The 25342-nt window shown below is 38.4% G+C and overlaps 1 pseudogene; it reads left to right on the plus strand.

Moving 5' to 3' along the window:
- The first annotated feature begins 23221 nt into the window (after window positions 1-23221).
- Window positions 23222-24523, plus strand: LOC106848126 (endophilin-B2 pseudogene; annotated as a pseudogene).
- Window positions 24524-25342: the final 819 nt, after the last annotated feature.

Consider the following 25342-nt stretch of genomic DNA (forward strand, 5'->3'; position numbering starts at 1 on the left):
CTTGGTGAATCAATATGACACACACAGTTGTCAATTCTCTCTCTCCATTTGAAATCAGGGACCCTTGTTTGGGAGAGATCAAGGGGATTGTTGGACTTCACCTTTTGTTTTTGCCCTGCAGCAGTTGGATTTTATCTTTGTGTGGGTGAGTTTGTCTTGTGTATGTGTAAGTTTGTTGGTTTGATTTAAATGGGCATGTCTTCAGGCTTATTGGTAGCAGTGGTGGCCTAGAAGGGAGGGTAAGGTTGATGGGAAGGTGGTGTAGATGTGGTGTGGGGTGGCCTGGTGTCCTTCCCCCATCATGGCAGCTGTGGTGGCCCAAGATGCAGTAGGGATGGAGACAGCAGGAGGAGCATCCTGAGGGCAGGCTGGTGCCTAGTGTGGGTGCTCTGCACTCAGCCTTGCCCAGCTCAGCCCAGGGGCCATGAGCAGTGGTGGCAGCAGCAATGGAAGAGGCTTGGCACCCAGTCACTTCACTGCATGCATGATATCAGGCTGGAGCCAGAATAGATATGTCCCTGGCTCAGAAATTTGCAGGCCTTGTAGGAGGGCTGTGCCAGGGACTGACCCTGGCTGGAATATATTTTTGAAGTCTTATTTTGAAAGCCATGCAAATAGTACCCAACCATCCACTTACTGGCCTAAATTAAGAGAGATCCAACAAGGCCCTGAGGAAAACCCCTCCTCCTTTTTTTTCAGCAGCTAGGGGACTGCCTCAGGTGCTATATCCTGGCACCCAGTGCAGTACAGTGGTTCTTAATATCTATTTCATATCTCAAAGTGCTGCAGACATCTGTAGGAAACTCCAAAAGTTTGTATAGATCCTGATACTAGTTTTACACAGCTAGTAGAGGCTGCCTTTAAGGTGCTCAACAACCAGGATGTAACTGAGGATGAAAGAGAAGATAAGAAGATAAAAAGGCAAAGTGCCCTGCTATCTGTGGCCCTACAGATTGCTCAAGGGAACCCAAGGGAAAGGAAGACACAATGGGTGAGTGATCCCAGCCCCCAACAAGGGACCACAAGCCACCAACAAAGTTGAGGGTTAACCAATGTGCATACTGCTGGCAGGAAGGACATTTGCAGTGGAACAGTATGAACCATCCCCAGAGAGGGATGGGATTGAACAGGACTGGGTCATGCCACCTTCCCTTGACTACAGATGTGATGTACTGGGGCCATCGGGCTCCCCAGTTAGCTCTAGGAGTCCCAGGTGACCTTGGGGTAGGAGGAGAGCGTGTTGAATTCTTGCTCAATACTGGGCCACATTCTCAGTGTTGAACACCCAAAAGGGGTCAAGGAAAGCTAGGACATAAAAAAGATTTCAGGAAAAGGAGAGATCAAAAGATTTCTTGAGCCCTTTACCTGTGAAATAGGATCAAAAATGCTGAATAATTCTTTTCTATATGTACCAGAATGCCCTGTTCCCCTTCTAGGGAGGGACATGCTATCTAAGTTAGGGGCTTCAATGGGCTAGGAACAAGATAAAATAGACATCCAAGTTCCTAAAAGTTTGCTAGTTGAGTCATAGCCTTATCGCAAGAAACATCAGCACCTGAGAAGGAAGACAGTCCCCTAAATGTATTGAGAAGTATGGGCATCAGGAAAGGTAAAATTGAAGCACATAGATCACTGGCCCCAGGTGAAACAATATCCCTTGAAGCCAGAAGCCATGATTGAAATCTTTCCTGTAATCAATAGGCTTTTAGAACAGGGATTGATCAGGCCATGGAGATTCCCATGGAACACCCCTATTTTTCTTGTTAAAAGTCTGAGAACAGGGGAATATAGATTTGCTCAAGACTTAGGGGTGTCAATGCTACACTGTGCTGAATTTAAAAGATGCTTTTGAGTCCTCATCCCCACCCCGCCCCAGGTGATATTTGATCACTTTGCCCTTCCTTCAGCAAGAATCAGTGTGATATTGTGATTTATAATAAGAAATATCTTCATTTTGTTTCTGGTACAAAGCTCCTAAAACCCTTGTGCTTTGCAGTTTAAAAGCCACAGGCGCATCATTTGTTATAATAATTACTTTTGCCCTCAGTTCCTGAAATGAGTCCAGAGCAATAAAGGTGAAATGGGTATCTTTTGTTATTCAATAACAAGCCTCTTTCAACTGCATCTGAATTTGTTAATAAAGTGATTTTTGGAAAACCCCTAAGGTTGGGGGATGGTTGCCAGGGGAAACAATTGTGTGATTAGAGGGTTAGAACTTTCAGGCCAATGCCCTTCCCCACACCTCCAAAGTGGAGATAAGGGCTGAGGATTGAGTTCGATATGGAGTTCAGAGACCTTCTGCATTGGTAAACACATGGAAAATTTGGGGAGAGGGACACACCCAGAAAGGAGCTTGGGAGCTCCACGTCCCTTCCCCACATATCTTGCTCTATGCATCCTTTCCATTGCTGTTAAGTAAAATGTTTTCCAAGGGAGGGTGTCCTGGGAACCTCTGGGCCGTGGATAATTGTTCAGAAGCACAGGTGACAATCTGGACTTGCAATTGGCATCTAAAGTGGGAGGCAAAGTGTAAACTGGTGGGATCTGATGTTATTTGCGGGTAGACAGTGTCAGAATTGAGTTAAATATGTTGAATTTCTTAACCGGGGATATAAAGTGTCTAAAGGGAAGGCACAAATATCTAAAGAGACTATAAAGTATTTGGATTTTATAATTTCAAAAGAGCAACACAGCCTTCTTCAAGAGAGAGAAATGGTAAAAACTTGTAGACTCCTACAAGGATTCTTGGGGATGGCTGGCTTTTACCACACGTGGATCCTTAACTTTAGGTTAATTGCTAAGCCTCTCTATGATGAACTAAAGGAGCCAGAAATGGGCCCCTTTGAGTGGGAAGCTACATGACCAAGCTTTCAATAAGCTTAAAGACTTACTAATGGAAGCACTTGCACTGGCCTTACCAGACCTTAGCAAAGCATTAGAAATGTAACTTGGAAGGATTCATCCTGGTACCTAAGGCCCTTCTGAGATAAATTGTTAATCAAATCCCTCATGGCAGCCCCAGTCAATGGGAAAGACTGAAAAGATTAACCAGGAAACCGATTTAACCTGGGAGAAGGTGTTGGCCTCTTCCCTTTTGAGGATCTGTGCAGCCCCTCAAAGTAGGCTTGAATTGGGCCCCTTTGAAATGATGTATAGGAGACCATTGTCAGCTTCATCAGTGGAGGGAGGTTATATACAACAGAAGGAAATAGCAATCAGGAAGCATTTAAAATTTTTAAATGAAATCCAAACTTCTGTTCAAGAGTTTGCCTCTCACAGGTCCCTGTTCCTGTCAGATGTTCCACTCTACCACACCAAGGCAGGTGACCAGGTTCTCCTTAAGTCTTGGAAGGAGCATGGGCCAGAGGACCAACTAACCCTCAAGTGGACCAGGCCTTGTGAAGTCCTACTGACTACCCACTCATCAGTCAAATTGGCTGGAACCAAGCTGTGGATTCATCACACCCAAGGGAGCCTTGGCCCCTCCATGACAAGAGCACTCAGAAGCTGATAAGAAAAAAAAAAAAACTGGTTTTGTGAGCCACTGAAAGACCTTAAGCAGCTGGTCTGGATTAAGACAGTAGACACCAAACAATCAGATAAGTAAAATGAATTGGGTTCTTGAATTTCAGGTTCTGGAAATTTGGGTTAATCAAATATGGAATAAGGTGCTGTTCTAAGACTGTAGATAAAATCACTCAAATAATGATAATGCAAGATACAACCCACTATCTAAGCGTATTTCCAATTTCAGGTTGAAAAATGTCCTTCCTCAGTTTCCCTATCTCCATCCACTTTCAGTAGAAAGTAGCCAGAACAATCCACACCTCACTTCCCACAAGAATAAGGAAAGCAAAAAAGACAGTGAGGATTGCAGCCAGGTTCCTGAGGGTTACAGTACATATTCAATAAGAACATGATTGCCTTTTGACCTTATTCTCAAGATATACATAGATGAATTTTGTCAATATGCTGTTTTCTTGAGGGATGGCTAATTTCTGGTTTAACTTGAGTGGTAACTTGAGTCTCAAGGACTTGTGAGTTTTTTTTGCAGAAGAAAGAGAATACATTCAGGGAGGTTGCGATCACCACATGGCCATTGCAGATTGCCCAGTGGCTTATCAGGAGTAACCCCTTTGTTTATCCAAAGCTCCTCCTGCCAGGACCCTTAGCTCTATAGAACTCCCCCTGCTTTCTGCACTGGGAAAGGTGGATTTGGGTGAACTCATGCTCTAACCTTCTTGTCTTGGCCAACTTGAATGTGGCCTTTCTCCATCTCCAAGCAACAATGTCTCAGTATTTGGCTTGCTGCACAACAGTCACATGAACTTGAGATTAAGAGGATTGGTATCACTTCCTTCTGGTACAGGGAAAGTCCCTAACACATGGGAGATTTATCTCCTGCTTTGAGGGAAGGACAAGTTGGGGAATTCAGAATGAACTTCTTGTCACTGGGTTTTCCCAAACCTTTTCATCTTAAGATATTCAGTATGCCAAGGTTCCATATTTTGGGGTAGCATTTCCTGAACCCCATGATAACTTTACTGTTGAAAAATTAAGTCACAGTTCTGGAAGCCTTATTGAATTTGCTGTCTCAGCTTTCCCCCCGGGGTTTTATGGATGCTAATAAAAACATTAAGTTAATTAACAAAATTGTAGAGAAAGAGAGGATAATCAAAGGACTCCTCCAGAAAAGTTGTAATTTTTAAATAGTTATTAAGAAATAAAGTGAATAAAGAAATATTAATAGTGTAGAACAAAGAGGAAAAAGAAAGAGGATTTTCATTATCCCAATAGGGTAGAAATCTTTAGATGGTTATTAAGAAATGGGACAAATAAAACAGACACTGATGACGTTGAAAAAAAGCTCTTACTATAGCACTCCCAAAGATTGGGCAGGCCAAAAGGACTCCCTGTTGGTCCCTGAACATTAAAAAGCCCCAAACATATCAGCTCTATTTACCCCAGGTCAAAGAAAGGTAAAAGGCCAGAAAGGAAAGATTATAATGATAAACCTTACTTGCAATCTCTTGGGACAATATTCAGCTGGATTAAGCAAGATAAAGATTGACAAAAGAGCCAGGGTTACTTGGCCCAACTCCATGCTTGGGACCCAAAGTCTTATGTACTCAAGTTTGTAAGATGGTTGTGGGGGTGGAGATGAAACATTTCTGGGGCTGTTTGATATGGTAGACTGATGCACTGTGGTACTAATATCCATGATGAAGCCCTGATGTGGGCTACAATTAGATTGAGAGAATACAGAAATGTAACAATCGATAGGATTATTATAACTGAAATGTTTAAAGAGGCTTTATGTAAAGAAATTATATCTCATTTACCTGAATGACTTTTTTACTGCATAAAGGGGCATGATATACTCACTTCAAGCCAAAAACCAATCATCAAGAGGCAAGATGGTGGCAGAGAAGGGCCATTTTATTAAGCAATAAGCTAGAAAATCAGATGATGGTGTGTTAGTTAAGCAGATATTCAAAGTTACAATATGGTTTCTTTTCTACAATATGGCTTCCCTATATCAAACTTGTGTTTAGTGGGTGTCAATCCCCCTCTTTTGTTGTTCATTCCTCAATCTTGAGAGATATCCTGCTGATGAGGGACATAGTTTGTTCCATCTCATTGAACCAGTCTCTTACCAAGACAATGATGCAGGTGGGCTCCCAAAGTTAGGCCTATATTGTGTAAGCAAGTAACTAGGTATTTAATAAGAAGTAATTCTAGAGAAACAAAAATAAAAACAAGGTTAATGGTGGGAAATCAGTTTCTGAGCCCAGGGGAAGCCAGTCAAAAAGATTTCTAGATGTCAGAGTCAAGGCATCATTTTTAGTTTGAAATATCTCTGATGATGTCATCGTGTCTCTTTCTGAATGGCTTACAAAGCAACAGACATTAATCTCTCTTAAGTTTATATCAAGTTGTCCAGTTTCAGTTTGCAGAGCTTCAGGAAAAAGTACAATTTCAGTTCACAATGATTTCAAATGAAAATGATGGAAAAAATTGAAAACATTAGTTTTGAGGTTTGTAGCCAGACATTTCAGGAGACTAGAAGAATTCAGGATCCAGTACAGTTTACAGATCAAAAACAAAAACCTCAAAGATCTTTCTCTCTAAGGTCACCCTCATTTCTACTAAAGAGCCAAATTAAGACTAATTGGTTTATAAAATAAGTCTAGTTTCAATAAATTTGGCCTGATAATTTACATAAACACAGCAAGAATAGAAATTGATCATATAATCTCTTTTAAATCTGCTTTGCTGGAACCTTTCATAAGGAATCTCAGATTGAACCTTAATGTCCTCTTGAGGCCAGAAAAGCCAAGCCAGGGACTTGTCATCAGACTCCATTGGAAATACCTACAGATTTGGGTGAATTCCTCTCTTTTCAAGGTTCCCAATATATCCTGAGGGTCCTGGCAGCAGTCAGAGAAGTGACCTTACTTACTCACTTGGTAAAGCTGCTGAGAACCCCGTAATAATGGGACCAGGCCAATATTTCCAAGAGGCTTTATTCCATAAAGTGAACCTTTGTTCCTCAAAAGCTGTCTTTTCATATCTGAGTCTGAATGTTTCTCTCAAATATGACGTTCCAATCAAAGCTGTGGTAGTATAACCAATGTTTCCAATTGTCTTGTTATGAGGAGAACAGATTGTTATTGAACTTAAGCAAACAACTGTATTGCCAGGAAAAAAATACTCACTTACTAAGAGTTTCCAAATTCTGGAAGGATCAGGTAGAGAAGAAAAAAATAAATGTCTCAGTTTTACTTACAAAGGTATAGTTTTACCAAATTGTCATAAGTTGTAGTTAGCTTAAGCAAAAGAGAAAAGGTTTCCTCAAATCTGGAAAAAAAAAAACATCAAAAAGTCAGCAATATCGCAAATGAAATGTCATAAAAATTATAATCATCCTCATCAGTTCTTTCAGTCCTGTGTAATGGATTCTTGATCTTAATCTTCTGTTAGCAGAGTTATGAGGCCATCAGTTTCACCATTAGAGTTCTGTAATTTCTTACTGAGTTTAGTTTTATGGTCTGAAAGTTTATCAGAAACCTGTATTCTAAAGTAAGTGTCAGAATCCTTTCCATGAACCTCTTTGAAGATGAAATACATCTGTAAAAATATCAGAGTAAAACAACTATCTGGAAATGACAAAAGACTCAAAAGGGCAATTGAAAAAGAAAGTTGGCTATTTCTGTAACATACAACACTTTCAAATAACAACTAGAATTAAAGCTGACAACCAGGAGAGATCAGAATTTTAAGAATGTTATATAATTAAAAAAATTATATCAATAACATTTACCCAATTAATACCACCTAAGAAGGTTTATCATCACTTATTTGACAATGCTTCCCATGTAATTTAACATACCAAGTAAACTTAGTTATTTTAGTATCTTCTTCTTTATAGGAAGAGGGAGAATAAATTTCTTTGACTAGTCCCAGGGATGCTCTGAAAATTCCCGTAGAATTTTTTTTCCCCTCAGGTCAAAAGAAAGACTTCATTTAGGATATGAATTTTTGGGGAAGCTTGTTAAAAATATCAAAATGTTTTAAAACACTTAGTAAAATAGAAAACAACATTCACTGTGAGACAATGCTCACTTATCAATTCAAAGTGACAACAGAAACAATCAATAGTAAACAGAGAGTTAAAACAGTCAAAACAAAAAGAACCTTAATAGACAGACCTCAGTCTTTTGAACATAGGAAATTATTTTAACAAAACGTAGATCTTCTATCTCTTAAGTGAACTTATTCAACAGGAAGGAAAACCCTCTTATAACCTCTTTATCAAGAGGAGACTAAAAGTCCAGGAAAATTACCCTTTTAACAGAGAGAGAACAAAATTCTAATTTTGTACCACCTCACTTTTGATATTGAAACTTGCTTAATTAAATTTATTTCAATCAGTCAACTTGACCATGCACAACCCATTTCTGAGGGTTCCTCCTCCACAAACCTTCTATAACTTTCTGTTTTACATTCATAATTTGTCCTACACCTTCTTTCTTCCCTCCTAGAACTTTAGGAAAAATTTATCTCCCTTAACAAAACAAGCAAACATATTTCCATTCTTTCTACCTTCTTTACTGAAAACACATCTTACTTTCCTTGAATACAGGGATGTTTTCCTTATTAAATTTAGTAGAAGTTTTATCGTTTACAGACCTTAGTGAAAACCAAAATGTAAGCAATTATGAACTGTCTTTTATATAGCATTTTAAACACTTTTCATAATTTCTAGAAACATGCTACATCATAATACAACATTTTAATAAAATACGGGACATGAATACTAATAGGCCCAAGCATTTGTTGGTTTCTCTATAATAAGAAGCTAAAAGTAGATAAACTTAGACGCATTTAGTGACAATGTTTCAGTATGTTATCTTATTTGAAAATGACCCAGGGCCAGCCCAGTGGCATAGTGGTTAAGTTCATGTGCCTGGGGTCACAGGTTCAGATCCCAGGCACGGAACTACACACTGCTCATTAAGCCATGCTGTGGCAGTGTCCTACATACAAAATAGAGGAAGGTTGACACAGATGTTAGCTCAGGGTCAATCTTCCTCACCAAAATAAAAAAGAAGAGGAAGAAAGTGACCCAGATATTCAATGAATTTTTTCTGTATGATTTTTCTTTTGGTGAGGAAGATTGGCCCTGAGATAACATCTATTTCCAATCTTCCTCTTTTTTGTTCTCCCCCAAAGCCCCAGTACATAAGTGTATATCCTAGTTGTACATCCTTCTAGTTCTTCTATGTGGGATGCCACCCCAGCATGGTTCAATGAGTGGTACTAAGTCTGTGCCCAGGATTTGAACTGGCAAACCCTGGGCTGCCAAAGCAGAGTTCATGAACTTAACCACTATGCCACTGGGCTGACCCTCTCAATTAATTTTTTGTTGTTTAATTTCTCCTAGCAAAACTTTAAAGTTTCAGGTTACCAGAGAGATTTTGGAAGTTATTTTAAATATGCATGCCATAACACATAAAAAGTTCACCCAATACTTTTATCTTTTTCACATTTAATTTAGTCTACTCATTCCCAATAATTACTTAGATTGCCTATAAAATTTCATGAGACAGACAAAATTAGCTGTTATTTTAAGTTATTATTTTTGCTTGCCAGTTTTGTAATAGAGATAACTTCAGCTTATTTGACTGATAAACATATAATAAAGCTTGCATGTTTGCATCACATACAATGCTGATAATTTTGAGGATAGGCCTATTTTAATCAAACCAACAAACTTAAATAAGCTTTTATTTACCAAAGATTATTTTATATCATGTTAACTTGAAAGATATTTGGGTTGGTTACACTTAGAAATAATTTATGTAAGTGCTGACTTTAAGCCAATTGAATAGAGTTCTTTAGAAATAATACCATCTGGAGGTAACAAATCACATACATATAGACACACAAACACACAAATTTTGTTTTAAGCCTTTTTTACTAATATTTGTAGAGAAAACACTCAATATGCTAGATTTTTGGTGATGGTGCTCTTATGGCCATTTTCCTGCCTTTTCCTTGTTTTTTCAGTCCTAGGAATTAGTGATGGGCTAGATAGTCCCCAGAGGGCTTTTCAAGTTGTTTGAGCTAAGGGAAATGAGAGGAACCTGAACTTCTTCTAGAGGTGTATCATTAGTCTTACAAGGATTTTTTTAAAGATAGTTGCTCTTGACTCCTCAGAAATTGAGTTGTAACTCAAATGAGATTATAGGTTGATACACCTGTCCAACTACATCATCACTAATTTGCTTTTTTCCCCCTGGGTTCTTAATTTTACCTTAATTTTGGGAAGAAGGCCTAAAAATTTTTTTATCAAGCTCTGAATATCAGCTACCAGTTTGGTTGAATTTCTCATCGTAAATTGCTAAATCCTTTCAAATATCTTGTCAAGTTTCAGCTGGGACAAACAGTAACTATACCTAGCTGTATGGAACAGCAACTTCCCAGAAAATCTTTGAGTCTCCTTAACTTTGTGAGGGGCTCATTTGGGGCCTTCCTTCAAAGAAAGATTTTGGGCTACCTGTAAAACTATGACCTAATAGACTTTTCTTTTAGATAACTTAATTTTTTATTAGCTTTTTGCAACAAAACTTTCAATTTTTAAAGTGCACTTTTAAATGATCTTATCTAATGGAACATTCCTTCTAATGGTCAAAGTACTTCCCCTGAGGCCGATGGCAGTTTGATAGGACCCTTAGCCGCAAATGGGAGTGCAACCCACATTTCTATCCAACCATTTCTGACTGCAAACGAGTGCAACTGTATTTTTGTCCCACCATAATTTTGGGACCCCCCCCCCAATCTGACAATTATCAATCCAAGGCCTCAGGGCACAAAACAAGCTTGGTAAGATTCTGTTGTTCTCTGTAAACATTTACAGCTTCTGGAAACTTTTGGTAGAAAGGTGGAGCCCTTGACTATTTAAAGATTAAAGATTTGTCCTTTTTCCTTGGTTTGGAGGCTCAAAGAAGCCCAAAATGACCCCTGTAATTTTAAATAATCCTAGCGTATCTTGCTAGCTGTTTATAGTTTTTCCCATTTTAGAGGGCTTTTCCCAAGGTGGCCACAACAAACAAGGTAATTTCTAAAGACAGCTTGTTATAATCACTGAGAAACTCAGTCCTCAAACAGCCAATTTTAACAAATTAAACAGTCAGACATAGACAAACATGAACGTATACCAAATTCCAATACTCTGGGACTCTAATCCAGGGTACTCTGGGACCCTACCCCGGAGCTGGGCATTCTAACCCAGTCTTTTTGACTATCCCAGTGGCTGTAACCATTTTATATTGTCTCCCTTAAACCCACAGTCCTAGCCTTGGGACTTTAACACAGCAAAAAATCTCACCAGTGGGGCCTCTAACCCACAATCCCGATGAGATATTAGACAATTTTAGGCACAGGTGCATTTTAACAAGGTCATTAACCCAAGAGATGTCTGATCCTTGAGCTGTTTACAGACACAGACACGTAAAAAACAGCCACCAGTGAAACGATTCCCAGACTCCCACCATACATCAGTCTTATACCTCTTTCCATTCTGGCAGGGCACCCTATTAATCAGGTGGTTCCCTCTTTCAAAGAGAGGGACCCATGATGAAGAGGAAGGAAGTTTTCAGTGCTATGCCCCTGAGGTAGCTTACCTTACTCCAGATGTGAGCCTGTCGACTCACCAGAAGTAGCCATTTCTCTTTCCTCCATAGGGAGTGTTAGGAGGCAGCTGGCATTGGCATGGGAGAGCAGGAAGGGCAGATCCCTAAGACAAAGGGAGCCTTGGCAGCTGCTAGGGACTTACCTAACAGGTCACCCATCTGAGGTCAACTTGCCATGAGCAGGACTTAAAGTCCCCCCAGAGTTGCCAAATTTCGGTTACAGCACAAAGGGGCATGATCTGCTTGCTTCAAAACAAAAGTCAATCATCAAGAAACAAGATGGTGGCAGAGAAAGGGCATTTTATTAAGTGATAAGCTAGCAAATCAGGAAATGGTGGACTAGTATCCTAAAGAACCATCTTAAGGGGGGAACAGAATCTTGAAGCAGTATATAGGCCAGTGGGTTATAGGAGAGGGGGTTAGGAATGTTGATCTTCTGGTGTTACAGATTGGGAGTCTCCACTCCAGACTTTTCAGTTGTCATTGATGATGGCTATCAGCATAGACTCTCCCTCTGGTGGTTATCACAGTCCTAAGGAACTCAAAAGAACAAAGTTACTATCTTATTGCAGGTAGGAGGTACATACACAAGCAGGGATAATAAAATCCACAGAGCAGGTAGATCTCCTGGAGGGTGCATATCCAACTGGGTTAGTTAGTCAGAGGTCATTCAAAGTTACGATATGGTTTCTTTTCTATAATATGTCTTCCTTTATATTAACATTGTGTTGAGCCAGTATCATTTGTTAATGGATATGGTAAAACCAAAACCTTTTGATAAAGTCTTAATGAAGTCTACAATTAGGATGTAAGTGTTGGTGGAATAAAGGTGAAAATTTGGAGAATTTGTATGTTTGAGCAGGGTTTATGTAAAGTTGCAATGCCTTTTACCTGAAAGTATTATGGGGATGAACAGTGTGGCTGACTGGGGAACATTTTCCCTACCTAGTACAAAACAGAAGACATGCAAATCTGTCCGTTAAGCAATATTATCTGGACATGCTAAATGGAAACCAAAAAGATTGCCTGAGCCCACACAATATAGAACAGAAGCTGGAGTGCTGATAAGAATAAATTCTCTGTACACTAGCTCTGTGTGGAGCTTATACTGGAGCTCATGGCAAAAGCCTGTGAGTGCCTCCCAGTCAAGATTAATACAACTTTGGATGAGAGTATTTCCATTTGAGGGACAATTATTAACTTGCTACTAGGCATTAATTGAAACTGTCCCTATAACTGAAGGACATAAAACAATTTTGAAACCTGAAATATCCATGATATTTTGAGTGAATTTGTAGAAACTCTCTAAGGGGAAGGGCAGAACTCAAAAGAGTTGCAGAATAAAATGGAAATAGTTTTTATATCATCATGCTACTGGGGGAATGCAAGGAAGAGATACTCATGAGCAGGGAGCCTTTTTTACCCTAGGACTGACTTTGGAATCACCTGAGGAGCTGCCAAAACCTGTTACTATGGGGATAGTAGCATATAAACAGCTGTTAATTGACCAACAAATTGCTGCTTGGTTTACAGATGGCAGTTTCCAAGATGAATGGAACTGTTTTCTGTTTGGAAAGCCACACATTAAGACTAGTGGATGGAAAGACTGAAGAAGACAAAAACAAATCAACTCAGTGGGATAAATTGCATGCTGTTTCCTGGCAGTGACAGAAGAATTGAACAGTGGGGAAAGCTCCTATGTTTGCATTTTACTGAGTCATGGGCGGTGACCAATGCCCTGGCCATATGGCTAGGCAGAAGGACAATGGAGACCTAGCCTTTTAAAGGGATGCCGATATGGGGCATAGCCCTATGAAAATCTCTAGGGAATTTGATGGGTGGATTAAAGTAGGATATGTCCATGCCCACTAGAAGAACTCCCTTCCAGGTTCTGAAGTTAATTGGAATTGACAAGCAGATATTGTCATATGCTCCCTTAAGGTGGCCACCTGGCTCCATGAAATCAGTGGATATGGGTATTACTTCAATGCAGAGATACGCTGAACCTAGACATATTCCTATTGCACCCTCTGAGGCACAAAATACCAACTGTTCTGTTTGCCAACGAAAGAGACAAAGACTGCAGATGGTTATGTAGCAGATTTCCTTAGGGGGGAAGTTCCTAAACATAGCTGGAAAGTGAGACTGAGATCAGTAGCCCTGTGGGGTATAAATGAGTCTTGACAGGAATAAATACTGATTCTGTACTGGACTTTGCAGCCTGAGTAGTAGATACAAATACTCAAAATGTTATTGAAGGATTCAAACAGAAGATATGACTCCAATTTGGACAGTCGATTGTCATTTTCTTCAAACAAAGGAACACAATTTATAACCCATAATGTATATTTAAAAATCTTATGTCAGAATCCCTAATGGCTTGATGGGGCATGTTGTGTCTTCGCCCCATCTGGCAAAATTGGTGTTAATAGTGAATGTAGCTAGAATGATGGACTGGATAAGTAATAATGACTGAATGGGATTCTAGCAAAGTACTGATATTTTTGGACTGTTATGATCATTTTGTTGAAAGAGTTTCATGGCCTGAAGCCAGGGACTGGACTGGGATATAATAAGGAATATATATTTGGTCTCTGTCCTTGGTTCCTGATACAGCTCCTAAAATCCTTGTAATTTTCTGAATGATGGGGGTGATAGGAGCTTCTTACACAGAGCTTCTAAGATCTTTGGAATCTTTGAAGTGATGAGTGTCTTTATGTATGCTAAAGAAATGACTGATGGCTGGGGCACCTAGATAGTTTCAGAATGGAGGCTGGTCAGCAGAAAGAAAAAGTATGATTAGAAGGTTGGAACTTTAGCTCCACCCCTCAGCTCCAGGGAGGAGAGAGGGGCTGGAGACAGCGTTATCAACTGATCATGTCCACACGATGAATCCTCCATAAAAATCCCGAAACTATGGGGTTTAAAGGGCTTCTGGGTTGGTGAACACATCCAAGTGCTGGGAAGATGGTGCACTCCAACTCCATGAGGACAGAACCTCCTGCACTCAGGACCCTTCTGGACCTCACCTATGAACTTCTTTATTTGACTATTCATTTGTATCTTTTATTATGTTTTTTATAATAAACTGGTAAACATGATTAGCAGACACTTGGTCCTGTCTAAAATGTCCATCAGATACTGGGTCCACATCAAAAGGTCCTTGATATTTGGTCTGGTCCAAACACATTCACCAGACATATTTGGTCCATAAGACATTTGGCCCATCAGACTTTTGGTCCACTCCAAAAGATGCTTGACATTTGGTCCTGTCCAAAATGTCCATGAGCATCTTTGGTTCATGCCAAATGGTTCTGGACAGGACCTCAAGGTGAGGACGTAATGTCTCCATGGATGTTTTGGACAGGACCAAATATGACCAGATATCAAGGACCTTTTGTCATGGGCTCAATGTCTCCATAGATGTTTTACACAGGACCAAATATCCTACAAGGGGTAAACATATGTGTTTTCCTGAGTTCTGTGAATTGTTATAGCAAATAATCAACTCTGAGGAGGGAGTTGTTGGAACCTTAAATTTATAGACAGTTGATCAGAAGTATAGGTGACAACATGGGACTTGTGTCTGGCATCTGAAGTGAGGGCAGTCTTGTGGAACTGAGCCCTTAATCTGTAGAGTTTGCACTAACTCCAGGTATTTAGTGTCATAATTGAATTGTGGGACACCCAGTTGGTGTTTGGAGAGTTGAAGAATTGGCTGGTGTGCAAAAATCTCCCATATATTTGGCGTCAGAAGTGGTGTGAGTGAAAAAAGTGTTCCTTTACATCATTAAAAATATGCAACATTTACATAAAAAAGAAAGCCATGTGTGTATAAAAAGTGAAGAATTAAAACAAAAATGAAGACATCCCTATAATTGGAGTAAATATTTCTCCTGATGTAAATGTATATTCCAGGTATGTGTCTCTTAGGTCTGATTTAGTTTTGTATTAGTTTCTGCTTGAAATTTGTGAAAAAAGATGTATGAATTCTCTGTTCCTCTCTTCATCTCTTCATAATGATGCCCTATTTGGTGGAATAAATGTATGTAAACATATATGCTTTAACGATTAGACAAGATTTTCAGTTGCCTGTAAGTGTGTGCCTTTGAAATTCAAAATGGGCTTGTTCCCTAAGTATATTATACACTTCTGACATAATTTCACTCATTCAAATATTTTGCATTATTATTTAAGCAGAAACCTTAACCCAGTTTTATTTCCTATCACCATTAATTCCAAATAAGTGAATTCTGAACAAGTTGTTTTGTTTGTATTGCAGAGGAACACTCTCAGGTGTTGCAAATAAAATACCATCGTTAAAACTTGAGTTTTCGGTCAGGTGGGTTTGCTTTAAATCTCTGACACTTACTAGCTGCAAAACCTTAGACTGGGAACTTTGCCTTTTAGTGACTCAAAATCCATATCTATGTGATGGGAATAAAGCTATATTTAGTAGGGTTAAATGAGACCACGAGCCAAAACTTTTTAACTCCATGTCTGGAACATAGTAATTACTGAACTCATATTTTGTTATTGTGCTATGGCTCATGTTGGCTAAAAGGTCTAGCAGCATGGCACTGATTACCTAAAATCTGAACAGTTTATTCAAAATAATTGAATCTTGATTTCATTTTTAAGTGGTTAGCCAGGGGAAAATAGCATGAAAATAGCATATCTGGCACAATACCAAATTCAAGTTAGATATTAATAAAAAAGAAGGCTCTTCCATCATTAACACATGGCTTCTAAGGCTGTCCTGGAGGTCAGGATCTTACTGGTAGAAGGGGAAGAGAAAGTTAAGGATAACTTGGGAGTTTTTTATGAGGTATACCTAGAAATTATGTTCATCACTCCTGGCTACATTCTATTGGCCTGACCTCAACCTCAGTTAATAGTAGTACTATTACCTAACTACAAAAGAGACTGGGACATCTAATCTATCTGCCTATGCAAGAGGAAAAGGAAACAATTGTAGTGAGCAGGGAGGCAATCTTTGCCACACTGACTAAATTAATGAAATCACAAAATTCCAGAAGTACACCAGCTTTACAAAGGATTTTTTTGGAAAGTGGGAGACCATTTGAGCTGTAAATTTATGCATAATTTGATTTGATGAGAAAACACAGATATTCCATCACAAAAGGATATCTCCATTCCTTTATCTTTGAAATTCCTGATTTGCTTTCTTATCTGAGACAGGGTAATATTTATCAGAGGTTAAATATGTCTTTCTTTACTCTGCGGAAGTTATGTCATATGCATTCCTTCACAGTAAATCCATTTTTATACAAGGTTTGTAGAAGGAGATAAGGGATATATTTTCTCCCCATAATAATTTCCTCTGCAAACACCAGACAATAATCCTCAATTTTCCTGCATATATCCATTATTAATGAAATCTCCTTGCTAAGTAATGTCTGTTATTGAAGCAATAAGCTGGTGCAAAAATTCTCCCTTTCACTGTAGCTCTTGTATAACCAGCAGATTCACAATAATCAAGTCTTAAGTGAGACAGCACTGGGCAAACAGACAGAAGTATGACAGCCACATAAATTACTCAAAATGTATTATCAATGCCTGGTTCACTGTGGGCAAAATCAAAGTGTGTTACTATGCAAGTTTATTATGAAATAAAGTATTTTTCTGAAAATCCTAAATTGTGTATCATGTAGTTTATATGAGAGTAGTCCGAAATGTCTCCACTACACACACACACATCTTCACCCTTATATATGTTTATATTTATGTGGCTGAGTCAATACTATTTATTTTCTGTAATACTGTTTGTTGAGTATAATATATGCTTATATAAATCCAGTATATGGTAATTTATTTAGAACTAAATGGGTGTATTTTAAAATTTATTTTAAATTTGTAAGGAAACTTTTACGATAAGCTTTATATGTTTATCTCTGTATGTTTATAAACACCTAGGTATGCACTCACTGATATGTTGCCACAATTAGCTCAACCTCCTCTATACTTTCTATAACTGCGTATGTTTTACTAGAGTTTTAGAAAAAAGAAAAATGCAATAATTGATAGCTCTCTTCACATGTAGCTTTTCTTAACAGTAAGACCATGTTTCTGTCTTCCTAGCTTATTAATTGTGGGATGTTATAAAGAATGGCTAGACTTAATTAGAACAAACTTTCAAATTTTAATCTGCTGTATTCTTCTGTGAAGGCTTCCCTGTTTATTATTGCCCTCATTTATATCCCTTGTCTCAGAATCCCTACTTATATTTTAGCCTGTAATATACAGTGATTATTTATTTTTCTACTCTCTCGTATTTTTGATTATTATTGGCTCTGTGAGTATTTTCTCCCTGATTGAATTGGGAGGTCTTTGAGGGTAAGCATAATGTTTTCTCCTCTTGAATCTCCTAAAGTATCTAGCACAGTGCTCTACACAAAACATGTGTTGATTAAAGCACTAGTGAGCATGTGGAGAAAAGGGAACCCTTCTACACCATTGGTGGGAGTGCACACTAGTGCAGCCACTATGGAAAACATTGTGGAGATTCCTCAAAAAATTAAAAATAGAACTATGTTATGATCCAGCAATTCCAGTTCTGGGTATATATTCAGGAAATGAAAGGAAAATGGAATCACTGAAAGGAAATGAAATCACTATCTCAAAGAGACATCTGCACCTTTATGTTCATTGCAGCATTATGTACAATAGCCAAGACATGGAAACAACCTAATGTCCATCAACAGATGAATGGATAAAGAAAATATGATTATATATATAATGGAGTATTATTCAGCCATAAAAAATAAGGAAAACCTGACATTTGTGACAACATGGATGAACTTTGAGGCCATTATGCTAAATGAAAATAATTCAGAAAAAGACAAGTACTGTATAATCTCACTTATATGTGGAACATAAAAAACAAACAAACAAACTCATGGAAACAGAGAATAGATTGGTGGATGCCAGGGGTGGGAGACAGGGTTGGGAGAAATTGTTGGAGGTGGTGAAAGTGTTCAAACTACTAATTGTAAGATGAATAAATTCTGGGGATGTAATGTACAGCATGGTGACTATAGCTAATAATAGTGTATTATACATTTGAAGTTGCTAAAAGAGTAGATTTTAAAAGTTCTCACCAAAAAAATTGTAACTATGTAAGCTGATGGATGGGTTAACTAACCTTACTGTGGTAATCATTTTGCAATAGATACATATGTAAAATCACTACATTGCACATCTTAAACTTACATAGTGTTATTTGTTAACTATATTTTAATAAAGCTTAAAAAAATTGAGAACATTCGCTGATTGACTTATACATAGTGGAAAAGGAGAAAGTTGTGATGAATTAGTGATAATTTTTATTTAAATTTGGAATTCAGATAGTTGTTTAAAATGCAGGACAAATTGTTCTGTCTTGTAGAGGCAAGGCCATCAGGCCATGAGCCAAGCCTTCAGGAAAAAAAAAAAAAACTGTAGAGAAGAAGGAGAGGGTCTTGGGTATATGATACGAGGCAACTTTGCTCTGTTTTTCACAGAGCAATGTCAGTCATGATAGTGAGGATTTAGAGGGGAAAGTTTAATATTTTAATGCTGGGTCAAGCCAATTGTGCTTATCTTAATCTCTCTTCTTCATGTTATGACTTTTGGGGTCTCTTGCCTCAAAATTACCTTTTTCTTTGCTTTAAAATGTGCTTTCCTTTAGACCACGACAGACTACTAATGAAAATGCTTGATTGTTTTTCAATTTTCAAGTCTATAGATTTCTAAGCTCTATACCGTTTATTCCCATATTACACATTGACCCTCAGGTCTAACCATTACTGTGTCTCTGTGAAGAGTGGGCATTATACATAAATGGAGTAGACAGCCGTGCATATTGCATGATCCAAGGTTTACAGGGAAGTGCTTTCACAAAAGTAGCTCGCAAGCCCTCCCTGGATGTCTCAAATTTCCATACTGAAAGCCTCTGTTAAAACACACATATGTTATTTGCTAGTGGCAAAACACTGAGCTTTTGTCTTCACTTAACACTTAGAAAAAATGAATTTACATTATCAGTCAGCTGACAGGGAAAATTACCAGATAGTAAAGCTTGGTTTGAGTGAAAGTGCCACATACAATAACAGATCAAGAAAGGTTCTCTTTCAGGGGTCGTCACATAGTGAGTCTAAATAGAGGGAAGAAGAAACAAACCTTTCTTCTGCTGGTACCCCTTCATGATCCTAATTCCATGCATGAAATAACCTACATGCCACCTCGTGTATATATTCTCCATGTCTTCTCAAACTTTACAATAAAATAGTATGACATACAAAGAAGTGCACAAACCCTGGAATTAAGTAGACCTAGAATCCAGTGCTGTATGGTCCTGGATATTTTTTTAAGTCTCTCTACCTTATCATCTTTAAATATAACGTTAATATGTACCTCTAGATTGTTTTAGAGATTAAATTATTTGTCTAATATCTAAATTTTCCATATGTGCATGAAAACAATGTGCATTCTCCTCTTGGATAGTAAAATAGTTTGTATTCAAATTTATTGATTATGTTTTTAAAAGGCAAAATTGTGTAAAGGTTCTGCTACTTACCAGTTGTGTGATTTGGGGTAAGGCAATTAAACATCATTTGCAATAGTTTCCCATCTGTGAAATGAAGATCATATTAGTACTAATTTCACAGGCTTGTTTTGAGGTTAAGGTGAGTTAATATATACAAAGAACCTTGCACATAGTTATTAATATATCATTATTGATTTATGTCTATTCATCTAACCATTTTTGGAAAAGGGGAGCTAATTCTCTAAACTACAATTGTGGGTCTATCAATTTACTCTTTCAGTTTTGTTAATGATTTGCTTTGCAGTATTTGAGGTTATGTCGTTTGGTTCAGATTTTGCATAGTATAGCAATACTATATACCTTGGTAAATTTGAACTTTCAACTTTATTCAATGAGCTTCTATATTTCCAGTAATGCTTTTTGATTAAAATTCTATTTTGTTTATTAATATAGATATATAAGATTTATTTTTTTAGGAGTTGTCTATTTTTTTTTTACAAACTTTTGTTTTCCTTTTATTTCCTTTTTGTTTTAGCTGTGTGTCTTGTAAAGGACATACAGTTGAGTTTTTGTTAATCCTGTTGTCTAATCTTCACTACTTCATTTTGCTTAAACACATTTTACAGACACTTTTTTTAAAATTTTGAAATACTTTAAGACTTACAAGAAATTGCAAAAATATTACAGACTTCTCATTTCAGATTCTACCTTTAAAGATCTTGGAAAATGTCACTCCCATTCTGATAGCAAGAAAAAGCTCGGTAAATTAAAGATCAATGACTATGCTTGGACTTATCAAATAAATGAGGTTGCCTAAATTCTGAAGAGACAGGTTCATCCAGAGACATAAAACAACTGAGACATGCTTACCTGGAGAAACCATTGGACCCTATAAACTGTAGGAACATTTAAATAATAATTTTGATGAATTGCTGGAGGTTAAGTGGGGACTATCATGAGATTTAAAACTGCTTGGAACCCCAGTCCTAGAGGAGATTCCACTTTTGTGGATTTTCTTTCCAGGAATCCTACCAGATTCTAACAGAGAAGATCTGAACATGATTCTTTCATGGACCTGGTAGTGGGAGGGGCAGAATAGCCAGTGTGAAAACATCTAAGTTCTTTCTCCATAGCAAGGTTTTACTTTTCATGGAAAAACACTTCACCAGAAGGTGGGGCAGAAGCATTATTCCAGTTGGGAGAGAAGATATGCATTCCATCCAAGGTCTTTCTGGTTTTCTGTTTTATCTAAGAAAAAATACAATTATCAGGACCCAAGGCTTCAAGGAAATAGGTTGGGAATGCTGAAGCCATGTTAGGTTATAAGGGGAATGGAAAAAAGCTATGCCCCTGTAGTAGAGAAAGAAACACTTGTGTAGGCTACAGCCTGAAAGCATAGGCCCCTTAATAAACTGAGAATGAGAAGATTATAGAATGACTCCTCTTTCCTATACACTACTACCTAGCACAAGATTCTTGTTTGATAAGAGTAGATTACAATTGAAAGAGCTGTAAGACGCAGACCTTTTCTGAGAACCAGTGCAAATGGACCCCCCAAACCGAGAAGAGAGACAAAAATAAGGACACTAGATAAATCTGAGGCCTCATGCATATAGCTACAATAAACATTTATCACCGTCTAACTCTTAGATTAACATAAGTGCTCACACTAGAGGTCCATTTACAGTGGTTACAATTACTCAGTAAAACATGCCCTATTTTCAACAAAAAATAACAAGATATACTAAAAAGACAAGAAAAAACACAGACTGAAGAGACACAGCAAGCATCAGAACCAGACCCAGATATGACACAGATGTTGGACTTATCAAACAGGAAACTTAAAGTGACTATAATTAATATGTTCTTGATTCTAAAGGAAAAAATAGACAATATGCAAGAACAGATGGGTATTGTAAGCAGAGCGATGGGAACTCCAGGAAAAAGTCAAAAGTAAATACTAGAAATAGAAAAACATCATAATCAAAATGAAAAATGTCTTTTGATAGGATCAACAATAGACCCAACACAACTAAAGAAAGAATTAGGTAGCTTATGGTGGGTCAATAGAAACTTCATGAACTGCAAAAAAATAATAATGACAAAAATAGAACATAATATCCAAAGACTGTGGGACAATTTAAAAAGGTGTAAAATATGCATAATTGGAACAAAATGGGAAGAGAGACAGAAAAGAGCAGAATAAATATTTGAAGTAATAAAGCCAAGAACTTTTCAAAATTAAAGACAGATAATAATCCAAAGATCCAGGAATTTTAGAGAGACTCAAGCAGGATAAATGTTAAAAACAATAAAGATAAAATAAAAACTATACCTAGGTATATCATATCCAAAGTGAAGATAACACAAAGAAAATCTTGAAGGAAGCCAAGGTCAGGAAGAAAATACTTTACTGACAGAAGTGCAAGGATTACAGTTACAGCAGACCAGTGATTAGAAACCATGTATACAGGAAGAAATTGGGGTAAAATCTTTGAATCTTTAAAAGAATTCTATAGAATGAATTGAATTCTATATTTAGTAAAATTATCCTTCAAAAGTGAAAACAAAATACTTTCTCAGAAAATTGTTTAAAATGAGAGGATTAATTATAAGCAGATGTTCTCTGTAAGAAATATCAATAGAAGTTCTTCACTCAGACAAAAAATATATATAGGTCAAAAGCTATGATCTGCATATTGAAAAGAAGAATATAATAGAGGAAAGTAAAGGCAAGTTAAAATCTATTGTTCTCATTCTAATTGATCTAAAAGTTAATGGTGTATTTAATGAAATAATCATGACATCATATTTTGTGAATATAGATTATGAATAAATTAAATGGATAACAGCAATGCCACAAAGGGCAGGAGGGAGCAATTAGAAATACTCTGTTATAACATAATGCAATGTAAGGTTATTTGAAGGCGGAAATAGATATTTTAAAATTTGTATTATAAACTATAGGGCAACAAATAAAAATATTTAAAAGAAATATGAATGATATGTCATATACCAAGGGGGAAATAGAGTACAATAGAATAAATGTTCAATTAAAACCAGAATGGGCAGGAAAAGTGGAAAAAGAAACTAAATGTAAATGCAACAAATAGACAAAATTTACAAGGATGGTAGGTTTTAATCTAATTATAGCAATAATCACTTTAAATAGAAGTCTAAATGTGCCAGTTAAAAGACAGATTGTTAGAGTGGATAAAATTAAAAAAACAATACTCAACTATTTGTTGTCTAACAGAGACTCATTTTAAATATAAAGAATTAGGTTAAAAGTAATAGTATGAAGAAAGATGCTCCATGCTAACACTAATCTAGTCAAAAAACAACAACCCTGAAATAGCTGTATTTATGTCAGACAAAGCAGACTTCACATAAAGGAAAATTATTAAGGAAAAGGAAAAACATATATTGATAAAGGAATCATTTACCCAAAAAGACATAAAAATCCTAAACAGGTATGGATCTATTAAGAGTATCAAAATACATGAAGCAAAAATTTATAAAAGGGAAAAAACAAATACACAAATCCACTTTTATAGTTGGCGTGGACTTCAACATGAAGTCAGATGCAGGCATCTTCCTCATCCGGGACATGCTTTTCACACAGGAGAAATTCAGCCAGGCTGAGAAGACCAAGTTTGAGGCCCACTTTAAAAGCTTTCTGGCCCAGGAGGACAGCACCAAGAAGTGGATGGAGAAAATCCTGAGGCAGTCAGAGGTACTGCTTCAGAGTGCCACTGTGGCCCAACCCCAGTGCCCAAGTGGAGGAGTTCCCATATGAGAAGCTAGACAGGAAGGTTACCTTGTGGGTCACCAATGCGGAACTGCTGCATCAGTCCATGTCAGAGATGGCCAGTGGGCTGGGGCCCACTGCTACCTAGGGGAAGACATTGATCAAGGTGGCAGAAACTGAAAAGTGTCTGGGAGATACAGAAGATTTTATCCTCATAGCCCCCACCAACTTCCTCATGTCCCAGTGCAACTTCTAAGAAGGGAGCTGGAAGATGATTTCCAAGGAGGGGTGGCTCCTCCAAAACCTGTGTCTGGACTTGAATGCCTGCGAAGCACTCCTGAAGAAGGCCAAGGCTGCAGAAGCCAAAGCCACAATGGTGCTTGAATTTCAGGAGACTTGACCTTGTAATTAAATTCTCTCCAGCAGCGCCTCCCTGCTTTGGAATGATGAGGTGGACAAGACTGAGCAGGAGCTCCAAGTGGCCCCAAAGGAGGTCGACCAGCAGGCAGAAGTGACCAGTCTCCTGCTGGAGGGAATCAGCTGTATTCACATGAAGCATCTTCGTTGCCTCTGTGAGTTCCTAGAGTCTCAGACAACTTATTACGTGCAGTGCTACTGCTGCATGCTGGACTTACAGAAACAGCTGGACAGATTTCCAGGCACCTTCATGGGTACAACAGAACCCACCTACCTGCCCCTGAGCAGCAAGTCACCCACCACCACAGCTACTGTGCCTGTGGTACCCTCTGTGGCTGGCCTGGCCTCTTTGGGGGAGCCTGCTCTGCCTGGTGAAGGTGGCTCTATCTACCAGCAGAACTCAGAAGGCCTGGTCCTACCTGCTAACTGAATCCAAAAGACTGTGTACTCTATGACTACAAGGTGGCTGAGAGCAGTAAGCTGGCCCTGCTTGCTGATGAGCTTGACACCATCTACAGAATGCTTGGCATGGACCCTGACTTGCTCATTCATGAAAGAGGCAACAAGAAGGGCAAGGTCCCTGCCGCCTACTTGGAACTACTCAGCTAAGCAAGCTCCCTCCCAGACCCCTGCCCATTTTGACCTGGGCAGAAGAGAATGGGTACAACCCTGCTACTTATCTTATCTGTTGGTGACCCAGCTGCTCAGGGTGGGGAGACTAACCCCATTCTCTCCTTACTTTCAGTCATGCAGCCATGAGGGGACCCCAGAGGCTGAATGATATCACCCCTTCCTCCAGCCCTGATTCCGACTTGTGGTTCTGGAGCTCCCAACCCTAACTACAGCCCCTGAACACCCCAGGCCTCCTGGCTCCTGCTAATGAGGGAGGGGTCTGTCTGCAGCAGCTGCAATCAGCACCTAGGCCTGTGTATGGGTCAGCCACAGAGAGCCTGAGGGAGCCCTGGGGCATACTCTTGGCAAGAAGAGAGCACCTGCCTTTTAGTTGCCAAAAGTAGCAAAGGGGGAAAGGCAGGAAGCTCCCAGGGACGGTATGCTGTCCCCACAAGATGAACTGGAGTAGAGAGGGAGCCTGGCCTGAGAGGCAGGTTTGGGCCACTGAACAGCACCTCCCAGTTCTATGCTTCCCCTCCCACCCACTTAGAGCCCAAGCCAAGTATGGTGGCTATAGCCTGCATCTCTCCATTCTCACTTTTTAACTTATCTTTTTACTCTGTCTATCTGCTTGCTCTCTAGCAGTGACAACTAATAAACTATACTTCATGTGCAAAAAGAAAAATCAATAATGACAAGCCCACTACTAACATAATACGCATTGGTCAAAAGCTGAAATCTTTTCCTTGAAAATCAGGAAGAAGATAAGGATACCCACTCTCACCACTTTTATTCATATAGTATTGGAAGTCCTAG

The sequence above is a fragment of the Equus asinus genome, chromosome X (assembly GCF_041296235.1).
Source record: "Equus asinus isolate D_3611 breed Donkey chromosome X, EquAss-T2T_v2, whole genome shotgun sequence".
Taxonomy (NCBI): Eukaryota; Metazoa; Chordata; class Mammalia; order Perissodactyla; family Equidae; genus Equus; species Equus asinus.